This window comes from Dipodomys ordii, unplaced genomic scaffold (genome assembly GCF_000151885.1).
Source record: "Dipodomys ordii isolate 6190 unplaced genomic scaffold, Dord_2.0 Scaffold3, whole genome shotgun sequence".
Classification (NCBI taxonomy): Eukaryota; Metazoa; Chordata; class Mammalia; order Rodentia; family Heteromyidae; genus Dipodomys; species Dipodomys ordii.
This window is the reverse complement of record NW_012267219.1, coordinates 6,283,585-6,302,681: the sequence shown is the minus strand read 5'-3', so window position 1 is coordinate 6,302,681 and position 19,097 is coordinate 6,283,585. Positions and strand designations below refer to the sequence as shown.

At 40.2% G+C, this 19,097-nt stretch overlaps 2 protein-coding genes across 2 annotated transcripts in view; one reads left to right on the top strand and one right to left on the bottom strand.

Moving 5' to 3' along the window:
- The window catches only part of Ppm1h (protein phosphatase, Mg2+/Mn2+ dependent, 1H), a 206,427-nt gene that overhangs the window by 24,561 nt on the left and 162,769 nt on the right, over nt 1–19,097 (top strand). The gene's annotated exons all lie outside the window — the stretch shown is intronic.
- LOC105990728 (ATP-dependent RNA helicase DDX3X-like) overlaps nt 16,164–19,097 on the bottom strand; it is a 21,805-nt gene continuing 18,871 nt past the window's right edge. The window contains exons 2-3 of the mRNA XM_013023216.1: nt 18,634–18,640; nt 16,164–16,173 (exon numbers count right to left, since the gene is read on the bottom strand). The gene's annotated coding sequence lies outside the window, so the exon portion shown is untranslated. The remainder of the gene's footprint in view (nt 16,174–18,633; nt 18,641–19,097) is intronic.

The window sequence follows — 19,097 nt, the reverse complement described above, 5'->3', positions numbered from 1 at the left end:
CTTCACTTAATATAATTTTTTCCAAGTCTTTCCATTTCCTAACAAATGGGGCAATGTCATTCTTTCTGATGGAGGCATAGAATTCCATTGTGTCTATATACCACATTTTCTTGATCCATTTATCTACTGAGGGGCATCTGGGTTGGTTCCATATCTTAGCTACGGTAAATAATGCTGCAATAAACATAGTCATGCTGGTAGCTTTAGTGTGGTCTTGTTTGTGATCATTTGGGTAAATGCCCAAAAGTTGAACCCAAAGTCTTATATATGATAAACAAACATTATATCACTGAACTCACTGAACTCCATCTCCAATGCTTAAGTGGACTATTCATGTCTCATTTTTTTTCTGCCATTAGAGGAACTAGAGGTGAGGGGTATTCTCCATTGTTTTCTGACTAGATCTAACATGGCACAGAACATTCTTACCCTCCATGAGTGACATTTAGGCCACAGGTCTTGTTGTTACTTAGCCAGATTCATTTTATTCACTATTGTTACTTCCTTCAGATACCACAAAAGCATTAAAACATACAGCATGAGAAGACTTCATGGGTGGAAGTCTTCAAATACTAATCCAGGGTATTTCTGGACCATACATGTGCCTGACTTACTTGCTTTGTCTTTAGCTAAACTCTGTTTTCTCCTTTTACAATTTTTGCCATTGATACCCTTCCACCCCTTCATCAGCTGTTTTTAATGTTAATCTTGCAACCTTCAAGAGGCTTTCAGATTTGATGTTGATTAAAGCACTTCTAAGGAAAAGAATTGTTCTAGCTTCTTCAAATGGGGAAGACTCTGAATTAGTTGTCTGAAATACATGAAGTTTGCTTTTCCCAGTGTATGATCTAATCTGACTATGGGCATTCCAGAGGGTGTTGCTGATATCTTTCAGCATTTCTACATGAAGTAGAAATGTCCATGATGGGAAATATGACTGTGTCCTTTAAAAACCCAACAATTGGTTTCTACTTAAATATCCCATAAGGAAATGTGGCGAAATTAGTAGGATTAATTATCTGTTGGCCATAGGAGATAGGTCTGTACGATTATCTCTAAACTGTGGCTGCTCTTGAGAGCTACTCTCTGAAGTTGGTCCTCTCTGGTTCCATTTCCACTCTCATTTTGGTTTCTTTTTTTTCATTTTTAGAAGTATTAATAAGTATTTCAGCAACAAGAGAATAGACTAGTTTTTCCTATGTGCCTGCACTGGTTAAAGGCTAAGTATTATCTTCCTTAATTCTCAAATGTTAGGACTGCTATTACAGTGAAGAACTAATACTCAGATGCGAAGTGAAGAAGAGTCATGGGGTCCTAACCCCCAAAGGCCACCTCATTAGAGCTCTGGCTCTTACTATGCTGTGTTACAGACAGACCAAAAATGCATTTTGGGATTATGACCTTTGTCTCCATAATGAGCTACTGCTTCTGCTTTGTAAGCTCTTTAAAAATTCTAATTTTTTAATAAAAAGACTTACTTTAAACTATTTTATATATTGGTGAATAATCTCTCTGAATTGGTTGTAGAGCAACACTCTGAAGTAAGCAAATCATATTACAGTTCAATTAGTTCCTATTTGCTTTCCATTTTTGTCATCCCATTTGATTCTAATTAAAGGCTTCTGTCAGAATTAGCTAGTAGAACTTGCCCTCCTTGCATTAATTTGGGACCCAAACTTCCTGTGCTAGTCTTGTAGCTTCAAGGGATGGAGGCATTCAAGAGCCCTAGGGATGCTCACAGCAAAGGCTCTTTCTGCTCTAACTTACCTGCCAGGCACCTACTGCCATGGCAACTTACAGCATTTCAGTAGTAGTGGAATGCTATCCTATATAGGAAAAGTTTTCTTTGCCTTTAGGATGTGTTTCCCTTGGAGAAGAGCTCTGCTCTTGTCATTGGACTTGACCACCTCCATGGTAAGTGGATGTGTATTAGTGTGAATATACTTTGGTAGAGACAGATTCTATAGAGATGTCTATATTTTTAAAACAAGTACAACTGGCAGTTCCTGTCAACACAGAAATACTATTTGCCCAAAAGGCCTCTGTTGCCTGAGGCACAAACTGCCAAGACTTCTTTTTTGCTGGCTTTGGACTTCATATGTGAAATGGTAAGCTTTTTATGAAATGAGACACCAAGTCCATTATTAATGATGCTCTAAATTCAAGAAATTTAAAAATGGAAAGAGGAGAACTCATTTGGATTAGTTAATGATAATCACTATCCCTTCATTATAAATGTAAACTTACTTCCTAAGGGTTTTGAAGGAGTGGCTTTAGAGATTTGGCTGGTGCCCATGGGGGACACATGGCAACAGTGAATGCTAATATGCATTGTGCAACTGTACGCTTGCCATTGGAAGCACACATGCTGTCCTGAGCAAACTGTAGCTCACAGAAATATATCAGGTTTTGTAGAAATAAATAGAGGTGTTGACCTGACATTTTTTGGCCTTCATGTTCTCTGTATCCCAAGAGTTTATCTGGTGATAATGGGAAGGCCACTTCGCTAGAGAGGATGAGATCTGAGATGGGACTTGGAAATGATTATCATAGCATATGGAGATTGAAATATGTGGGAACATTGAGAAGAAGATGCTCATATTTGGACTCTGAAAACAGAATTAGTGTTGCTTTGAAGCCAGAGAGACCAGGGTTTCAAGCCTATCTGTACTACCCAGGAGTCTGGGAAGTTTCTTCTCTGGTCTCAGTTCCCTTTTTGTAAAAATGAACTGGTGTGAGGATTGAGTTGATGTAAGGATATATTGGCCACATAAAAGATGCCAGGAACCCATTATCTTCCACCCTCCTTCCCCACGCATGCATATCTTTCCTCTCTTGTCGTGACAAGGCAATCAGTATTCACAGAAATTTAAATGATATGTCTGAGTGTGAGAATTGAGGGTGTTTGGATACTGCAGCAAAAATGCCACAGCCTGGGTGCTTAGGAATGGCAGAAATGTATTTCGTACAGTCCTGAAGACAGGCCTTCTGAAATCAGAGTGGCAACACAGCTGGGGGTTAGGGAGGGCCCTCATCTGTATGGCACACTGCTAACTGCTCACTGAGTGCCCATGTAGAAAGAGAGTGAGGGAACTCTTTCAGATTTCTTTTAGGATGCTGATCTCATTGTGAGTGCTCCACCCATTGAGACCTGATGATCTCCCCCAGGCTGAACCTGTAATAGCAGCATGTTGAGGGTTAGAATCTTTACATAGGATTTTTGTTGGGTAGGCATAACTATTGTTTCTTGAAAGCTCAGACTTTTTTTATTTCCATTCTCCAAGATGGTTGTGATGCTTTACAGATATCTAAAGTGGGACTGGCATGCAAGTCCAGTGAAGACTTTACGTGAGCTTTATCTGCTAAACAGCATGATAGAATGCATGCTATGATTTCTACACATGGATATTTTTGTTATAGCGTGTATTTATGGTTAAGATGTGATATCTTTTCCGGCTCCACATATGACCTTTGATTGCATTGTATTCCTAGTAAGAATCTACATCCCTCACCACTTACCAGAAGTCATGATATACCCATGGCCTTTCTGTGACCTTCCAATTGTCTTGTTCAGTTGCAGGCTGTTTTGATTTTAGAGGTTGATCTTTCTCCTTTTCTCCTTTGGCAAGGTTATGAAGATTACAAACTGGAATGTGTATAAACTCACAGAGCACATTGCCATACAGCTGTAGATGTTAAATTTTGAAGTTTGCCTGAGTCACCCAAGCATTCAATAATGTGATTCAGGAAATTGATGGCAGAAATGTGGGTTGATCACTACCAAATAAAATTTTACCTCTATCTGACTGCCTTTTTGATGCTTCTTTGCAAGTACGCCTGTTTTCTAAATTTGGAATTATCTGTGCATTTGAGCCTTGAAAAAGACAGTCTCTTAGCAACACGTAAGAATTAAAGAACAAATTAAGAAGTGTGTTGTGATTTGTGTGTGCTCTCACGGTTTTGAAACCACCCTCACGGTAGATTTAGACCTTAATATAGAGCTGTTGATAACATTTGATACATTTGAAAAAGAAATATCAAAAACAAGAATGCTTTTTTGCTCTATGCCCTTTCTTTTTGTCTCCCCACACTATATTCTTATTTATTTATTTTTTGCCCATTTGGAGGACATACATGGGCATTCATAATTAAGAATTAATTGAAAGTGTCTGCTTGGAAGACTTTCTGCTCCATACTTAATTAACTTAGAAAACATTGCTTGATAAGCAGATGGATCACTTTTAAAAAGAAAACTGAGTTCACCTTCCTTTTATACATCTAGAGTAATCCACTTAATTAACCTGGGAAATATTTTGCGTCCATATGTATCTGCAAACAAGGCAATGCAGAAGTGTTCACTTTTCTCAGTTAAGGGTGAATATGTGCTGTAGCTTTGCTTTTTTGCGATGAGTGATGGCTGGTGGGTAGGAACAGAAGGAAGGATAGATAGTGAGCTGTTTCCTGGCCTAGGCAATCTACCAGGAGCCTGGCTGTTTGGGGCTAGGGGTATTTTCATTTTCTGTCTTGGTAGTGATAGGCTCAGTTTCCCTGTATACCCCTGCTGTCTTCTCTGCTTGTGACAGACCGGCCTCTGCAGCCTTTGTGGCTTCTCTGAGAACTCCCCCCAAATCCACTGCTCTTTTAGAACAGTTTCTAGTAGTATTGTTAACAAAGCTCCTAAGTCCTTTGGTTTAGGGTCTTGAAAGACTGAATCTGCTTGATCCTGTTGAAATTTTTGAGCCAGGCCACAAAGGCTAGTGGTAGATTGCACTACCAAAGTTGAGATCCAATCTGAGTCCATTTATCCAGGCTGAGAAAGGCAATGTCTGTATATGAATGCTTCATCGCAACACGTTCTTCCCCCTCCACACACACACCCCTTTTCACTTTTGCTTGTTTCCCCCTCTTTCTTTTCCTCTTTTTTTTTTTGTTGTTGTTACTTTTTTTTTCAGGTGGGGTTACTCACTCTCTTGCCCATGTTGTGTTCAACGTGAGCCAAGTGATCCTTCGTCTGCAGGCTCATGCTCGGATGGCCGTAGGTTGAGGTTTTTTCATAGGGTGGAGACACCTGCTTGATAGATCATAATACACTGTATTACCAAGGACCCATACCAGATTGCTCAACACAGTTAGTATCTTGTGTATCTAGAAGATTTGTCGTGACTTTTCACTTACCTATTTTTCTATAACAGTAAATGTCATTTAGATCAGTTCCACAGATACCCCTTTCCTAAGGCAGTTAGCATACCTAGTGTGAACTGCTAAGTGCTATAGTTTTCTTTGCTACAAGGGAGGTGAGGGAGTAGAAACAACACTGGAAAGTTATTTTACCTTAGATACAAATACCACTAGAATGATGGCTGGTTCACACAAAGAATGGACATATTGTTATCAAAGGTAGTTGATCCTAGAAATGCCTTTCCTTACACTGTTGGTTCTCAAGTACTAACACATGTTAGATTCACCTGTAGGGCTATACCATAATTTGTTGAGTGTGGCTAGAATGAGACACTAGAATTTATGTTTCCAGTAAGTCCAGGGTGACTTCAGTGCTACCAGTCTGAGCACAGCACCTTAAGAACTACTATCATAAGCATTTAGCCTTTAAACAACAGCTTCTAAGTTTGAGTAGGGACTAACTACACTAGCTAGGACTAACTAGAAAGCAGTGAAGCAAGAGGGTTTATCCAGTGAGCCCAGCAATTGTTTCTGCCATTAATTGTGGGCCCATATATTCTTGCTTTAAACTCTTTAAGAAATACGAACCTGGTACTGGGAATGTGGCTTAAGTGATAGAGCGCTGGCCTTGAGCTGAAGAGTTGAGAGACAGCGCCCAGGCCCAGAGTTCAAGACCACAACTAACAGAAAGAAAGAAAGAGAGAGAGAGAAAAAGAAAAAAGAAATACAGACCTAAATTTTTTAATCTTTACAATAAAAAATATATATTATAAAAAAAAGAAATACACACAATAAAAAAATAAAAATTAAAAAAAACAAGAAATACAGACCTCTTGGAAGTGGAGCTGTGGCTCAAGTGATAGAGCGTTCAAGCCACAAGACCTGCACAAAAACAAAACAAAACAAAACAAAAACAGACCTCTAGTCAGATTTGATCTACTGGACCACAGTTTAATTTGTTTCATAGTAGCATGAAACTAATACACATTGCTCTATTAGCTAAAGTACAAGCTTTGTTCTGATTTTATCAGTTTTTTCCCACTTTGGTCTTTCTACTATTTCAGGATTTTCCCCAATATATTAACCATTAATGCTTTCATTCCTAATAAGTCAATATGAAATGACACCCAGTATTTCATGATAACAAATTAGCTTACTTAGGTAAATAAGTGTCAGCAAAAGATTTCATCTCATTCATGTGCTGAGGATGGTGATTGTGGGGAACCAAGAGACAGAGTTTCAACTTAGCTTTCTTTTGTCTGTTGGTTCAGCCCCTGTCAAAGGCCTTTCCAGGTGATTTATCAGGTGCAAACAGCTGTAGTCCAATGCTAGGAGTCTGAGAATGAGGCCCTTGGCTCTTCTTCCTTTTCTTCTCACTGCCCAGTATCCAACTGTCTGGAAACATGCAATTATATGAAGAAACTGTTTCCTGCTAGCTTGAGCTCCTGAGCTTTAAAGTGTTGATTTCGGGCCTGGAAAGATGTAGTTGGATGCTCAAACTACCATATAACTGAGATTGTGATCTTATTGTACTTAGTGCATTCATTTCACAGGTGACAAAGTGGAGACTTGGGTAAAGTATGCACAGGGAGATTTCCCTGACTAGGATGTAGGTTATTTTGCTACTAATATGTTTGTCACTCTCATTCAGCAGGTTTGTCTTCCCACATGTAATCTCCTGTATGTTCATGTTAGATAGCATGGGCTTCCAGTTCTGTGCTGATGGAATGTATCCAAAGACTAGAAATGTTCCTATCATATGCTGCCATGCTCCATGGCCGATTGTAAGGCCCTTGGATGGTTTCCACTGTGAAAAGTCAGAATCCCTTATGAGAAATTTCAAAAGTTTCCAATATCACCAATATAAGTCAGGTAGAAAGCCACTGAAACCATTGACCCACTCAGCCCCATGGATGAGGACAGATCTGAATTTCCTGCCTCATGAGACCCAGTCACTCCATGACTGGGAGCAGTGGTCTGTCAGCCTCATGTGCTCAGATTAGCCAGGCCCTTCTCCCATCACAGGATCACCTAGATTTGTGGCAGATTAGATACATAGGAGAGTGACCTAACTGTGCCATGTTGAAACCTAGCATGAGCGGTAGAAAATGCTTTGTTCTTAAAACAGAAGAGGATACTAGCAGGACAGCCCATTGTGTTTCCATTTCAAGGATTCTATCTAGGGGTGGGGGATGTCCGGGATGGATCTCAAAGTGCCTCACATGCTAGGCAAGCATGCTACCAACAAGCTATACCTCCAGCCCTGATAGACTCTTTAGCTGCCCTGATCTGAGTCTATCTATTCTTGGTAGCTGCTTAAAGGTAGACATGGGAATAAAGAGGCTTTAAATGCACAGACTGTTTAAATTTACGCATTACTTTACTTTGAGCTCTCAAAAATCAGCTACCTGGGGTAAATCCTCAGTTGCCTGCCTGGCACTCACACCTATTATATCACTCACCACACAGAATAGATATTTGCACAATTGGTTGATTGAGGTGGAAAACAAGAACTGGGACTGGACAACTTACATTCTCCAAAATCAAGCAGGTCACCTGACACATATCAGGTAGATTCTCAACAATTGTTGGTTGAATTGCAAAGTTCAATATGCAGAAATAATCACTGTAAATAACAAAATATTCTGTTTTTGCATATGCATAGTTTTGTGTTAATTTTATTTGTATTATTGAACACTTTCCAATATTTGACTCTTATTTTTTTCCAGAAATGTCAGTATTATTTAGCACGTTTCTTGCATTTTAGGACAATGACCTAGATGATCTAGAATTGTGTTGTTACATATGTCATTAGAAGTGGCTGTATAAGACACTACAAGTCTAACATATTTCTATCATGTACAAGCTTCTATTAAATAGCCCTGATCTGGAAGGTGGATAGAGCAGGGGAGAAAAACCAGAGGCAGGGAGACCCCTTAGCTTGTTTTGTGTATGCTAAATAAAAGATGACAGGGCTGGGAAGGTGGCTCAGTGGTAGAGCGCTTGCCTTGCATGTATGAGGCCCTGGGTTCGATTCTTCAGCACCACATAAGCAAAAAGAAAAAAAGCCGGAAGTGGCGCTGTGGCTCAAGTGGTAGAACCCTAGCCTTGAGCTAAAGAGCTGAGGGACAGTGCCCACAGGCCCAGAGTTCAGGCCCCATGACTGGATCAAAAAAAAAAAAAAAAGATGACAGCATGAATTAATGTAGTAATGGTGTTCACAATGAAAGTTTGAATCAGAAAAGAATTTAGAAGATAGAATTAACTTGGTTTGGCCGAGGTCAGAGAAGAGCTAAAGTTTAACAAGCAAGACAGGTACAATGTAGGTTCAAAAAGGACAAATAGGTATCTTTATGTGTATGTATTAAGGACACTGACTGCAGAAATTGGCTTATGCAATTAAGGGCTGACTAAGCAAGTTGGAACCCCCGAGGGTCAAGTTGCAGTGGTTTGTCCACAGGTGGAAACAATGGGCTGTCCTGCTTTCCTTCCATTTTCTGCCTCTCCTCTTTCCTATTCTATTCTTTTCTTCCTCCTTGCTTCTTCTCTCCTCATCTCTCTTCTCTCCTTCTCTCCTCTTAACCCTTGTTTTTTTCCTTTTCTTCTCCCCTATCCTTTCTCCCTTTCCCTCCTCACATGGCTTTTCTCTTTTCTTCTGTTCTCTCTCTTCTCCTCATCCTCTCTTCTTCCTCCCTCTCCTTTCACCTACTTTTCTCTTCTCTCCCTCCCCTTTCTCACTCTTTCTCTCTTCCTCTCTCTTTTCCTTCCCCTCTATCTTTATCCTCTGTCTTTATCCCCTCCTCCAAACCCCTTTTCTCTTTTTCTCCCTCTCTACTGATAGTCAATCCATCCAAGATACTTCCCTTTAAGGTCAACTTTAATTACATCTGCCAGTGTCTTCACAGGAGCACTGAGATTTATATCAGATATTTAGAAGAATGTGTGTGCGTGCATGTGAACATGTGTGTGTGTGTGTGCATGTCTATCCATGCTATAGCATGCCCAGGTCTCCCCTCCAAACTCTACCTTCATGAGAGAGCTTCCCAATAACTTACCGTAGCCAGAGACATCCTACCTGGCCAAATTGACACCACAAAATCATCACAGATGGCTCCCAACAACTTGGGTAATTATGAATACTCGTGTTAGGTTCACTGAAATAATAGAGGTTAGAAGAGGAAGGCCATCTGAGGTAGAGAAAGTGGCTGTTGAATTCAGCTGTGGTTTGCTGAGGTTTTAAAGTGCCTTTGGGTCATCATGCATCCTGGTCACAATGTGGCTCTCAGCTCAAAATATGGATGTTGGGTTCCTGATCATGTGCATAGTAATTAGGAGCAAGGGAGCGTGGTAGATTATCTGAGTGGTGCAAGGAGAGTACCTAGAAATAGAGCAGGTTCACACCTAATGGTTTGACAAGGAAAAGGTGTTCCAACAGGCTGATCTAGTACTGAGGTGGATCTGAGTGTGGACAAATGAAAGGGTGGTTATGCTGCAATCATGCTTATGGCATAATCATCCTTTCCTGTCTGGGTGGAAAAGCAGATAAGGGCAGCTTTGTATCTGACCACACAGGAACACTATGGCATGCAATTGGGAAGTTAGATGGCATCCCCTCAAAGCATGTGCTATTTGGGTGCAGCCTCCAGGCAAGATGGTGCAAACTTGGGTGCCTACTGGATTTTTGCAGAGGAGCCTGTCCAGTTTTGGGGCTCAAAGAAGTAGCAATAGAAGTTAACTTTTCCAAGACTGGTAGGCATTAGACAAAGAAAGAGGGAACCTTGTGTCCTATCTCCCCAATGCTCTTACGCAAAACCGATCTTCATAAGTTCATTTTTTAGAGCAAGGTTTCACAACCTACTCTGTTCTCTACTGGGAGGATGCCTATTGTTTACTATTCTGTTTAAATTAGAACACAAGTGGTTAGCATATATAAAGTTTAGTACGTATTGATGTGTACATACATGGCTGCATGTATGGCTGTTCCATTTTAGTTACCTTTCCCTCTGTCTCCACACACACACACACACACACACACACACACATACACACACACACACTTAGATACATGTGTATGTGTGAGCATAGTTAAATCAGGGGGAAAATGCATTTTACTCCCAAAAAAGTCAATTTTTTTTGCCAGTTCTGGGGCTTGGGCACTGTCCATGAGGTTCTTTTTGCTCAAGTAGAACTCTACCACTTGAGCCACAGTACAACTTCCAGCTTTTTCTGTGTATGTGGTACTGAGGAATCGAACCCAGGCCTTCATGCTAGGCAAGCACTCTACCACTAAGCCACATTCCAAGCCCCAAAAAGTCAATTTTTAAAATGTGTAGATTTGAGAAAGAAATACTTTCACTTGTAAAAGTTTTGCAGCACTGTGGATGTTGGCCTCTGGTGGAAATGGCTACAGAGCAAACTGTCCTCCATCAGCTTCCCATCACAGTCTGAGGTGTTTTCCAGACAAGCCAAAGCTGACTTTACTTCCCAAAACTCTAAGTGTAATTGAATAGCAGAGGACCCTAGCCAGCAAAATCATTTCCAAATACCATCTCATTCATACCTATTTTGGGGAGAAGGAATAAAAGGACTACCACAGGCTTCCAAGGAGAACCAAGAGAAGGAAAACTATAAAAGAACACTCTCCCCCCCCACACACACACACGCACAATGGTGACTCATTAAAATCGTCCACTTCTCCAACCCCTCCCACATGGTGCAAATGGTCTAGCCCAAGTTCATAGTGAAAATGGACTTCTGTTTTGGAGCTCAGATCCATCTTAAGTAGAACACAATCCGCTTGTTATTCAGTGATGTGAATGAAAAAAAAATATATCACAGATAATTTTCAAGAAGTACCTTTCATTTATTTTTTTAACATAGATATTATTTTAAACCAGGTCTTGAAACTCTCACCTCCACCTTCCTCCTCCAGCCACCATCTTCCCCTCAGCCCTGTTAGGACCAGAAGTGTTCCTCAAAACACAGTGTACAAATCATCGAGTATTGAGTTATTTCCGTTTTTAGTAAAAGCTAAAATTAGCAAAGTGGTATCAAATTGAAACCAGCTTCTCCACAGAGAGCCATCAGAGCTTGGGCTATTATTTCCTCCTGAGGCTCCCCCACCCCACCTCACCCCCCAGAGACCTCAGCAGATTGGCTTTCCGTCTCCACACCCTAATGGAGACCCTGGATGAATGAAAAGCTTCAACCCCTCTTCAGCACAAGTAACATTTTAAGAAAAGTAAATCAATACTGGGAAATAAGTAAAACATTGGCGTTAGGTGTTTTAAAAATGGAGTGCATCTTACGTAATTTACCCCTTTCTTCCTATTTTAAATGTCTGAGCTAATATCCCTGCAAATACAAATTATAGTAATCAGTTTATAATCTTGGCTGGCTGTTTAGCAAGCTAATAGAGCAAGCCTCTGTTAACCATTCTTCTGGGTTCCACGTGGTTTCACCCCGCAGATGTGGGTGTGAGTCATTTGCTTGCCCAATGTGACTGTGCTGGGCTGTGGAGCAGCCAGCATGCCTTATGATTATAGACAGTCTGGACTCTGCCAGGCCCTTTACCTTCTGTGTGTGTGTGTGTGTGTTTGTGTGTGTGTGTTTCTGCCTGTCTGTCTCGTGGGAAATTCAGAGGAATTAAAGGAGATCATCCATATGAATTGCACACAGTAAGCTCAATTGTTATTAATTACTATTATTATATGATACTGTGGAACAAAATGCTTTCTATCTTCAAGGAGCATATGATCAAGGGTCACTGAGAAGCTGAAAACCACTGTTCAAATAGTAAGCATTTACAGATAGCTTGTTCTATGTCACGTTCTGAACTCAAGGCTATCACTGCAAACAAGATTGAATGACAAGGCTCTGGAGGGAGTATTTGGTTCTCCCAGGACCGATACATGGAACAAAGAAGCAGGAGGGGTGCCCTGTCCTGAAGGGCCCCAAAGAAGGGATAAGCATTTCACAGGTGAGGGCTTTTGAGAATTCATGGAAGGATGATTTTAGTGGGAAATAAGGCTTCAGGGAACCATGGACTAGGACAAAGGCTGAGGCCGAGTTTACCCAAGAGCACTCACAGCACATGGGTGATCTGCAGCCTCTCTCTGAGGAAAGGGCTTAGCGTCTTGCTTCATGAGGATGTGGCAGCGGTGTCTTCTGGTCTTGCAGTTAGACTTGAGGCGTGTGTGGACACACATTCATGAGAACAGCTCATAAATGTCAGGCTGTCCACACAGTGTGAATTCTGGGAGCAAGAAAATAGCTAAGATTTTAAAAGATTTAGCCAAGAGTACACCTCCAGAATAGCCATTCACATTGAACCTAGATTCGACTTCTCATTAGAGCAAAATATGGATAGCCTAGGCCAGGGAACACACTAGGCCTATTTTTAATATAAGACAATGCAAGAAGTAAACTGATCAACAGGGTGTTTGTAGGGGCCGAAAGAAATTAAACATATGCTCACGATAGGCATAGGCGCCAACTCAAGAGAAAGCCTTAGTGTGTGGGTGTGTGCTGAAAGTGGGAGGTGTCAGTGATATCATTGTACTGAGCCCCACTTGGGAACTTGTCACTGAATTTATATAACTAAATGTCAGATTTGTAAGAGGCCATTGTTGAGGGGAGAGGGGTAGCTCACAGGTCTTTTCTATGTTCTTTCTGTTAAGTGCACCCAGTGTCCATTTAAAAACTCAAATGATGGCGAGCTCAGGAGCAGCTCCATGTGACTTTGGATGACTGGTTTCTGCTTTGGGTTTGATACCTCTCTGGCATGAAGTATCATGTACCTTCCACATGAGAAATTATGTACCCTCCACATATGACAGCATGTCATTTCAAGACAGCTGTTTGTGCACTTGCAAGTTAAATGTAGTTTTAAGTCTTTTTTCTACCCTAATTCCTTGCCTTGCCTACGGTTATTTTTCTACTCCACTTCCAGGTGGCAGAAAGCCACAAAATGGTCCAATTTGTCTTTAGCAGAGCAAGAATGTGGATCCTTGCCTCTTATCTCCCTGAATTGTGCTTATATCTTTGGAGCTAGAGCTGTGGGTATCAGTATATTGACCTTCCATGTCTGCTGAAACCTGAACATGTGGTTTAGTTTTGTCTTTTCAATGGTTTAGCATTTCCTGAGTATCTGATCTCTTTCCTGTGTTTATATGCTTTGTTTTTACAGCCCATGTTCAAACCTTTCATCTGATCCCTGTTTCATTCTTCAGCTTGTAAAGATGATCAAGTCCTGATTCGGCGGGACAGGAAATGCACCATCACCCTGGCTTCCTCCGGGCGCAGATGTGATAGATAGCATTCTGTATCTCTGTTCAAGTTGCAGATCATGCTGTCAGGAAGGAGAAGGAATAGGGTTTTTTTGGCAGGGCATGAGGTGGTCCCCTGCCTATATGGACACCAAACCACACTGGCATGCTTTTGACATGCATGTTATTCATTCTGTAGATCGTTCTACCCCAATGTACCACCTACTCTTGATGTGGCTCAGTTGTCCTTAATTTCTTCCTTATTGACCAACAATGAATCAACAATAAATTTTTAAGTTGTTAGAGTAAAAGATATGACCAGACCACTTGGCCACTTGGCTTGATCCAATATGAACATTTTTTTTAAATACTAACTCTACCAGATTTTTTTTTTGTCAGTTATGAGGCTTGAACTCTGGGCCTGGGTGCTACACTCAAGGTGAGCACTCTACCACTTGAGCCACAGAGCCACTTCTGGTTTTCTGGCAGCTAATTGGAGATAAGGGTCTCACAGACTTTCCTTGCCCAAGCTCGCTTTGAACCAAGATGCTCAGATCTCAGCCTCCTGAGTAGGTAGGATTACTGGTGTGAGCCACTGGCACCCAATTCTACCAGATTTTTATACTCACCTTGGACTTTCATTCCACATTATCAATGTTCATTTGTTCTTTTTTTTTTGCTCTTTTTCTTTTTTTTTCTTTTTTTTCTTTTTTATTTGTGAACATACTGTACAGAGGGGTTACAATTACATGGGCAGGATAATGCGTACATTTCTTACCAAGCATTGCAGCCTCCTCCTTTGGTCATTTGTTCTTTTTTACCTGGGCAAACTTTTCTTTATATTCCCCATAGCAAATTCTCTATACTCCATACTTATCTCCTTCTTCATTGACTATATAAAAATACTCATAATATTTTAACAAAGAGTTCATCCCTAAAAGCCTAATTTTATTATCTGTCTGATTTCTGTAATTGCCCCAGTTCATTCTAGTTTTTTACTATTGAAGCAAAGCTTCTATTCTGAGACAGGTTTTTGTTATGTAGAACAGGCTGGTCTCAAACTCATAATTCTCCTACTTCTGCCTCTTAAATATTAGGATTACAGATGTGTACCACTGTACCTGGCTAGTCTTTAGACAGCCGAATAAAATTCTCCAACATTCAGCACCACCCTTTAAGATCTGAGCAGTCTCACTGGTTTCCATAGCAACACGTACTTTTCTTCTCATTAGAATTTTTAGGATTGCCTAGTCAAAGCTGCTAACCTTCATGAACACTGTTCTGTTTTAGAATTTAGTGTCCTGTGATCATGCCTCTGGTTCCTGCCAATTTCCAACCTACTCTGTGCATGTGACCCAAGCTGGTTGTCTCTAAGCAAAGAACAAGAACTTTCTCCCAGAAGTGAATTCACTAATACATATAACCACCTGACTCCGCTCATGTGTAGGTGCTGAATAGATATCTCCTATCCTGGGGTAGTGTTATGAGAACCCAGCTTTGGTCATTAGGACCTTTCCCCTTTTATAGAGAATAGGCATCAGAGTAGTTGTCATTTACCAGTAACTGTTGTGACTCTCCTGCCCTCTCCTCACTTTTCATCTTGCAGGAATGCAAGGGTAAGTGTTCAACAATCCCACAATTCAGTCTAGAGACTGAAAATGATCATGCAGATTTTATTCAACCCCACCCCGACCCTGTCCTGGAGCTTGAACTCAGGGCCTGGGTGCTGTCTCAGAGCCTTTTTTGTGTTCAAGGCTCGCACTCTGCCACTTGAGCCACAGTGCCACTTCTGGCTTTTTCTGCGTAGTTCATTAGAGATGAGACTCTCGTGGACTTTCCTGCCCAGGCTGGCTTTGAACAATGATCCTCAGATCTCAGCCTGCTGAGCAGCTAGGATTACAGGTATAAGCCACTAGCGTCTGGCTCAGTTTTTCATTCTTAATATAAGGCATAGAAGCTATCCAAGTGTGTTTCTACTGTTCTTAAAGTCATCATAATTTTCTTTGAGAAGAAAAGATATCTGAGTTACATTCCTGCTGATAAGAACTTCTTACATTTGGATCTTGGACTTTTCTAAACAAAACATGATCTCTGGCCTTAGGAAATGATTCCCAGCAGTCTTGACTCACTTTTGGCCCAGTTTCTAGGTCCCAAGTCTTGGTAATAGCTTAGGAAGGTTGTTGGAGGAATTGTTGGGGAGTGTGTTCTATATTTGACTCAAAGCAAGAGGGATAGCTCACTGTTGAGAAAGGTAGCTGGTTGCCACAGCCAGCTGGAAAACCTTCCATCTCTGCTTCAGACTCATGGCCTGTTTTTAACTTTGGTTTGAGGCTTGGATTTTAAATGTGTATCTTTGGATTCTCAGTCTAGATCCTGGAGCCTTTGGACTTCCTTCATAGTAACTCGTGTTGCCATCCTCCGATAGTAACCACCATCTTGCTTGAAATACATCTCATGGTCTAACTAGTCTCCTCACCATTGTGCTTCTTTCCATTCAGCTCATTTTCTAGACTGGACAGCAGCCAAAATGAGCTTCTAAAAGTACGAGTTAGGCCCCAGCATCCCCCAGGCTTGAAACTTTTCAGTGACTGTCTCTTGCATTTGAGGACATAAATGAGATTCTTCACACTTTTGAGTAAGGGCCATGATCTGCCTCTGCTATATCTCATTCTCCCAGAGGTATTTCCTGTCTTAGCACCTTTGCACATCTCCTTCTTTAAGGATCACTCTATTCCTTCTTTCCATGATCACAATTTGCAATTTCTTCATATCATTGTCTCCAGAGACTATAGTTTATGGGCCTAGTGATCATTTTTGTTCTTATACATAGGATATAATTAAATATTTGCTGCAAAAAAAACAAACAAAAGGAACATTGAATATTTATAATGATGAATGGATTTGTGTGCTACATCATCAACAAAAATGTGGTCAAATGGAAAATCCAATGTTACTGTGATGAAAATATGTGGATTCTAGGCACTGTCCTGGTATTTATCAGCTTTGTAATTTTGGACAAATCTCCCAACCTGTCTGTCCTCTAATTTGCCTTTTATTTAAATTGAGGACAAAGATGTTTAGCTACATGGGGAAGATGATGTGGAGTTCAAATGAGTCACTGAGTAGGTGAACCTTCTTGGAATGGTATGCCAGGGTCACCTTTTGTCTGCAACATCGATGCTGGCAGTGATTATGACTGGCAGAGCATGAAAGGAACTGAAGGACCTGGAACTAGACCAGCACAGTGGCTTTGGAACAGCACATACTCAGCTCAGGGAGGGAGAGGGGAATAGCTGAAGCTGCTCAGAGCTGTGTCTGGTTGTTCCAGTCAGTAATCTGTGCCAAGGTCTCCTTTGATGTACTTTGTCATGGACACTGAGACTGATGCTCAATCTGAGCAATTACACTATCATTTCCATGTGGAATGAATGTAGTATGCTGTAGTGAATATTCCCAACTCTCAGACATGGAAGTATGGACTGAACCTCACCACAAACCAGGCTATGGCTTTGAAAATATATATACCTACATTTTTTGGTTATAAAAAATTTTTTTAAATAAAAAAATGTTTTTCTTGTCAGTCTTAAAGAATATGCTGGTTAATTTTGGTTGAGAACTTCATTAGATTGAAAAGCACTTAGGAGCTTCATAAGGTACAGCTCTGAGTATGTATAGATGAAGGCCTTTCTAGAAAGGATTGATTGATGGAGGAAGACTCACCCTGAATGTGGGCAACACAGTCCCATAGACTAAGCTCAGGTAAGGGAAAGGGAAAAGGAGGATGCCCACTAGCACGGGCATTTACTTGGTGCTCCATGATAAGAACTGCTTAGATTATCTTATCTCTAGTATTCCCTCCCCACCACAATAGACTGAAACCTCTGAAAGGCTAAGTAAACACTTCCTCCCTCTTAAGGTGTTTCATCAAGTGACCAAAAGACTTAACACAGAAGGTCATTGAATGAAATAGTATACAAATGGGCTTTGCACGTGTATAAGGTAATATATGCATAAAGTAGTAAGTTCAAAATGGTGGAAAAATCCATTCAGTAACTTCATACACCATTTCTTAGAAATATATTTTAGTTAAATCTTTTTATTTCCAGTTAGAGTGCTGATGAACACAGTTTCTTATTTGGACTTTAGACCCTTTTGGGGAAATCATTTCCATATGTCTTGATTAGACTAAGAGCAGTATATTTTGATCAACATTTGCTAGCAAGAGAATGATGCACTATTTTATTATGGTGACTGCTGAAATGTGTGCAAATGTATTCTTTCTCACACAGAGAAATTGTGCATGTAGGATATAAATATCTTGTGGTTGGATTGAGGAAGGAAATGTGCCTCCAGCTAACAGCATCTGAGTGGACAGCTATCAACATCCATTGGTTTTAAATTTCACCAAATAATGTTCAGTGAAACAGATGTCAGAATTGAAATGTCAAGAGCAATATTAGCATCAAAGACACTCTTTATCTTGTTTCTCACAGCAACCTAGAAGTTAAGGGCAGGTATCTATTAGAAGACATCACCTTATAGTACACTGCCTTAATGTTGCTTTCTGCTTTGAAGCCCATTAGTCTCTTGTTATAAATTAACATGGGTTCCTTGTATCTGTGAGTTTTAAAACTAGAGCAGAAGATGTATTTTTCCAGTTAGCATGTTTATACAGCTCAGAAATCCTGATAAGATTGTAAAATCCATACTCATATTGACGTGTAAATTTATAGAGAAATATTTGGCAAGAAGCTAAATGCTGTGTTGCTTTCCATAGATCTGAGTTTCAAAAGCTTAGCAAGAGCTTCTAAGTTTTCTTGCAGATCCTAGTAATTAATCTTAAAATCTATGTATAAAGTACATATATAAAAGTTATAGATACTACAAGTCTGCTGTAGTAAATTAATTAAGTAATTAATCTTAAAGTCCATGTATAATCTTAAAGTACATATATAAAAATTATAGATACTACAAGTCTGCTGTAAAAAATTCATATTTTTTAAATTGACATTTAATTCACCCATCATGCAATTCCCCTACTTAAAGTTTACAACTCAGTGATTTCTCAGTACATGTATAAGGTTGTGGGATCATTAGCTCTAACTCTAAAAACTTCATCACCCCAAAGGAAACCGTGTACTATAGCAGAAACTTTTCATACTGTTCTTTCCCCTTGTCCGTAATTGACTTGCTGTCTTTGAATTTGCCTATTCTGGAACCTCATTATGAATGGAATCGTGACTTTGTATCTGGCTTCTTTAATATAATGTTTTCAAAGTTTATGTTGTAATGTGGATCTTCTCTTTTATAGTCCAATAACATTCCATTTTGTGGACTTGTTTATTCAACCATCAATTAATAAACAGTTGGACTGCTTCTATTTTTTGACTTCTGTAAACGATGCTGGGATGAATATCCATGTGCCAGTTGGTATGTGAACGTGAATATTTTCACTCTGCATGGGGACACCCTTGGAGTGAATTTGCTGTATGTTATGATCTTTGCTTGGAGTGAATTTGCTAACAATGATCTTTGCTTGGAGTGCATTTGCTGGATGTTATGATTTTTGCTTAAGTATTTTTTTAATTTAATTTTATTTTATTTGTGAACATACTGTACAGAGGGGTTACAATTACATGGGCAGGATAATGC